The sequence below is a fragment of the Entelurus aequoreus genome, linkage group LG19 (assembly GCF_033978785.1).
Source record: "Entelurus aequoreus isolate RoL-2023_Sb linkage group LG19, RoL_Eaeq_v1.1, whole genome shotgun sequence".
Classification (NCBI taxonomy): Eukaryota; Metazoa; Chordata; class Actinopteri; order Syngnathiformes; family Syngnathidae; genus Entelurus; species Entelurus aequoreus.
The window spans coordinates 39,156,797-39,162,796 of record NC_084749.1 but is presented as its reverse complement, the minus strand read 5'-3'; positions in this window follow the sequence as shown (position 1 = coordinate 39,162,796).

The window sequence follows — 6,000 nt, the reverse complement described above, 5'->3', positions numbered from 1 at the left end:
TGAGCCAGTATAGGCGTAATATGATCAAACTTTCTTGTTTTTGTCAAAAGCCTTGCAGCCGCATTTTGTACCAACTGTAATCTTTTAATGCTAGACATAGGGAGGCCCGAAAATAATACATTACAGTAATCGAGACGAGACGTAACGAACGCATGAATAATGATCTCAGCGTCGCTAGTGGACAAGATGGAACGAATTTTAGCGATATTACGGAGATGAAAGAAGGCCGTTTTAGTAACACTCTTAATGTGTGACTCAAACGAGAGAGTTGGGTCGAAGATAATACCCAGATTCTTTACCGAGTCTCCTTGTTTAATTGTTTGGTTGTCAAATGTTAAGGTGGTATTATTAAATAGATGTTGGTGTCTAGCAGGACCGATAATCAGCATTTCCGTTTTCTTAGCGTTGAGTTGCAAAAAGTTAGCGGACATCCATTGTTTAATTTCATTAAGACACGCCTCCAGCTGACTACAGTCCGGCGTGTTGGTCAGCTTTAGGGGCATGTAGAGTTGAGTGTCATCAGCATAACAGTGAAAGCTAACACCGTACTTGCGTATGATGTCACCCAGCGGCAGCATGTAAATACTAAAGAGTGCAGGGCCAAGAACCGAACCCTGGGGAACTCCGCACGTTACCTTGACATAGTCCGAGGTCACATTGTTATGGGAGACGCACTGCATCCTGTCAGTAAGATAAGAGTTAAACCAAGACAAGGCTAAGTCTGACATACCAATACGTGTTTTGATACGCTCTAATAAAATATTATGATCGACGGTATCGAAAGCGGCGCTAAGATCAAGAAGCAGCAACATAGATGACGCATCAGAATCCATCGTTAGCAATAGATCATTAGTCATTTTTGCGAGGGCTGTCTCCGTAGAGTGATTTGCCCTGAAACCGGATTGAAAAGGTTCACAGAGATTGTTAGTCACTAAGTGTTCATTTAGCTGCTGTGCAACAGTTTTTTCGAGAATTTTGGAAATAAACGGAAGGTGGGAGACCGGTCGGTAGTTTACCATGAGGTCAGGATCGAGGTTAGGTCTTTTGAGCAGAGGATGAATAACCGCTTTTTTGAATGCTAGGGGAACAGTGCCGGAGGAAAGTGATAAGTTTATAATATTTAACACTGATGGACCTAATAATACAAACAGTTCCTTGATAAGTTTCCCAGGAAGTGGGTCAAGTAAACATGTTGTTTGTTTTATCCCACTTACACGCTGTAATAATTCCTCTAATGTTATTTCATCAAAAATAGAGAGACTATTTTGGAGGGCAGTGTCCGTCGTATATACAGTCGTATTTGTGTTAATAGAGCCCAGTTGTAGCTGGGATGCGTTGTCTTTAATCTCCTTTCTAATGAGTTCTATTTTCTTATTAAAGAAATTCATAAAATCATCTGCCGAGTGGGTGGAGCTACTGGGAGGAGTCCCTTGTTGGGTTAGCGATGCTACTGTACTAAACAGAAATTTAGGATCGTTTTTGTTGAGGCGGATGAGATTTGAGTAGTATTTAGCTTTAGCTAAGGTAAGCATGCGTTTATAAGTTATTAAACTATCACTCCATGCTTGATGGAAAACCTCAAGTTTAGTCGCGCGCCATTTGCGTTCCAGTTTTCTACATGATAATTTATGAGCTCTAATTTCTTCTGTAAACCATGGGGTGCGCCTTTTAGGGGCCCTTTTTTGCTTTAGCGGTGCTATACTATCAATAATTTCGCGCAAGGCATCGTCAAAGTTGTTAGTGAGTTTATCAATAGAGCCGACATAATTTGGGAATGGTGCTATTACCGAAGGCAGTAGGTCAGCAAGAGTCATCGTTGTGGCAGCATTAATGTTGCGGCCGCTATAGCAGTTATTATTATTATTAGCTTGTTGACAAAGAGTCAAAACTTCAAATTTTATAAGGTAATGATCGGACATTACTTTAGTATATGGAAGTATCATAACTTTGGAGGTGGTGACACCCCTGACAAGCACTAGATCTATTGTATTACCGTTGCGATGCGTGGGTTCATGTATTATTTGTGTAAGACCACAGCTATCAATTATGGTTTGGAGCGCCACGCACTGAGGGTCCGATGGGGTATTCATATGGATATTAAAGTCCCCCATTATGATTATATTGTCGGCGTGCGTCACTAGATCAGCAACGAACTCTGAGAATTCACTGATAAAGTCCGAATAGGGCCCAGGGGGGCGGTAGATAACAGCCAGGTCGAGAGGTAGCGGTGTGACAGACCTCATAGTAAGCACCTCAAACGATTTATATTTATTATTTAGGTTAGGGGTAAGGTTGAAATTTTCATTGTATATTAGTGCGACACCCCCTCCCCTTTTAAGAGGGCGGGCAACATGCGCATTCGTATAGTTAGGAGGAGATGCCTCATTGAGCGCAAAAAATTCGTCCGGTTTGAGCCAGGTTTCGCTAAGACCAATGACGTTAAGATTGTTGTCTCTAATGACCTCATTAACCAATAACGCTTTGGGAGACAATGATCTTATGTTTAAAAAGCCCATATTATAGGTATTGGGCTGTTTTGACGAGTTTTTGTTAAGATTATCCGTAGTGGCAATATTAACAATGTTGCGTTTATTATGCGTAGTGCACTTTAAATAGTTTCGACCATATCTAGGAATTGATATGACGGGAATTTTCCGATTGTTTGCTTGGTGCTGCAATAGACTGGACATATCATAATTTGCCACCTCAGTAGAATGCATGTCCACCTCTGACACAGACACAACAGAAAAAACATTATGTGAATTGTGTATTATTCTAAGAGAATTGCTATGCGTACATGGATTATCCAGCCTGGCGCTGGCTAGTTCTAGCTTAACTGACTCCTCACCCGGACTAACAGACATTGTAATTGCCTGTGACCGGGCTTGCTCTAGTGTAGTCAGTCAAGTGAGACTTAAATAGTAGTCTATGTTTCTAGACAGGATGATGGCGCCTTCCTGGTTAGGGTGAAGGCCGTCTCTCATCAGCAAGCCTGGTTTGCCCCAGAAAGAGGGCCAGTTATCAATAAACGTTAGTCCCTGCGTCCTACAGTAGCTAGCCAACCACTTGTTAAGCGAGACTAATCTGCTATATCTCTCATCATTGCCTCTCGCAGGCAGGGGGCCAGAGACAATTACTCGATGCCTGGACATCTTTCTGGCGAGATCACAAGTCCTGGCTATGTTTCTCTTTGTAATCTCTGACTGTCTCATTCTAGTGTCATTGGAGCCAACGTGTACAACTATATTCGCATAATTAGTGGTGCGATTAGCCTGTCGTACGTGTTTACTAGGCCTGTTGCGAGTTAGCTCCCTAAGATTAGCTTCAATGTCAGGTGCTCTGGCCCCGGGGATACACTTTATTGTGGCTGGTTTGCTAAGCTTTATGTTTCGGGTGATGGAGTCCCCTATAACTAAGGTGTGGTGCCCGGTAGACTGGGGTGTAGGACTAGCTAAAGAGCTAAATCTATTATGCGTCTCAACCGGTACACCGTAGCTTGTAGGCCGCTTAGGACTGCTACAAGCTGGGCTAGTTAGCTCGCTACAGCTAACGCTAGCAGATTTGTCCGCAACATCTAAAGTTACGACATTACTCTGCTCTAACTGGCGGACACGGCCCTCTAGCAGAGCCAACCTCTCCGTGAGTATGGTGCAAGACGCGCAGGAAGCCATTACTCACAGTGTTTTCTGTCACCGAGTGAAGTTCCTGCTGTCCTCAGGGAAGTGGTCGCGGTCTGTAGGAGTAGCTTCTTACTGACCGGCGCTGCCTTTCTCCGCGCTAGCTTAGCAGCTAGCTAGCTGAGGAAAGGGTGGTGGGACAGAGATCGGGTGATTTGCAAGTTAAATAGTACCACTAAAAATGTTTGAGAAGTGATAAAGAAAGCTGTAGAACAATTAAAAGCACACAGATAGAGCGCTACTTAGCTTTTTCGCAACAGCGAACAGACGGCGAGCAGTCACGCACGGTGAACCGGAACCGGAAGTTGTTAGCTATTCTTCACTTAGTGTGTGAAAGCAGACCATGAAAAAATTAATCTTACACGAGATGTGGGTCATTTTGGAGAAGCAGCAGGTGCACTACTGCATGAAGACAAGTTGTAAATCTAACTGCTGTGTGAGAGTGCATCTGCAGGTAAACCTATTTTATTCGCTCATCTAAAACTATTACTTCAAATGTCTACTATATTGTATATCTCTCCCCAACACTAACTTATATATGGTTTTTCAGGGTTGATTTATGCTCAGAGAAAAATCACGTAAATAATGCTGTTCAGAGCCTGAAGTGATAAAATAGGTTAAAATATTTGACCGCAATAACAATATTAGTAGGTAAAACATAACTGATACTGATAAACACTGCCCATTGCTGATGTAATATCGATAAGAGGTGTGGGCTAGTATTTTTATTGTATTTCCTAGAGCAGTATGACTTATATTGTGTTTGCTGTTTTCATGTGATCTGATTGTTACATTCTTATTTCAGAGTCAGAGCACAACAACACACCTCTTTTAACAAGGATGTAATACTACTCCCTGATCAATCATGGGGAGTAGTGTGCAAACAAGGTCCAAAATCATGGTTAGAACCTTTATTTAACCAGATAAGAAACCCATTGAGATCAAGATCTCTTTCACAAGGGTGACCTGGCCAAGAGGTCAACAGCACATGCCACAGAGCAGTTTAAAAAAAAAGTAATACGTTGAGACATACATTTTAAAATACATAAAAGAGAACTGTAAAGCCCGAATCCACCATCGCCCGATATGTACCCCCTTGTACCCTTAACGGGACACAGTACGTCTCCCCCCGATCGGGGGCGGGTGCTGGAGGCCCGACAACCCGCATCACCTGCCCCACCTCCATTATGGAGCACTCCCGCCGCACGTGCCCGGGCCATCCGCACCTCCAGCACACCGGCCCTGGTGTTTGAGGTGCCATCTGCGAGGGAAGCCCTTTCTCCGTAGCGCCGGTACCCTGGAATTCACAAATCGGAGAGATATTAAAACCTCGTGTGTCCCCCCTTGTGTGTCTCTGGGTGCGTGTGGGTGTGTGTTCTTTTTGCATGCCCGCTTGGGGTACCTGTTCGCGGGCTCCGGGTGGCTCCGCCGGGCGTGGTCGCCGCTCCAGAGGCGCCCCCTCCACCCCCCACCCCCCCATAGCGGGGCGAGTCGCCGGCGGGGTGATGGGGTGGGCCCCTCGGCCGTCTTGGTTTCCGCCTCCAGCTGGACCGCCAGGTGTTCCTCCGCCAATTTCACCGCTGCTTTGACGTCCGGGGAGCTGTGGTACCTTACCCACGCGGAGGTCCTGGCCGGGATGGCTTCCACGAACCGCTCCAGGACGATGGCCTCCAGCATTTTTGGATCCAACCCGTTAGGCTGGAGCCAACGGGTTGCTGGGTCTCTCAGCTGAAACGCCAGCACGAATGGCCGGTCCCCTGGTCCCAACTTCATGGCCCGGAACTTTCGCCGATGGTCTTCGGGGCTGCTGCCGACCCGGTCCAGTATGGCGTGGCACAAGTTTGAATACTGCATGCGAGCGGCCGCCGGGAGACTCAACGCCACCTGCTGCGCCTCCCCCACCAGGAGCGGCAGCAGCTTCGCGCCCCATTCCTCCTCCAGCCACTTGCATGATGTCGCCGTGGCCTCGAAGACATCGAGGAATGTCTGGGGGTCCTCCCCCTCCACCATGCGCTTCATGGAGGACATCCCTCCCGCCGCCTCTGCTCTGTCCATTAGCACCTGCAGCACCTGTGTCTGCTGCCGGCTTGCCGTCGACACTTCGGCCAGCACTTGGCCCAGTGCCTCTAGCGGGGATGTTGTCGACATACCTTCTGTGGTCCGCCTTGTTGGGTGCCACTGTGAGATGTCTCTGTCTCGGGTTCCTCTTGGACCACCAGGGAAGGCACAACACTCTCGGATGTGGTTTTTACAATTGTTTTAATTCTTTTCTCACACAAGTCTCTCTCGGCTTTTCAGCTCTGGCTGCGGCGTTTTACAATTG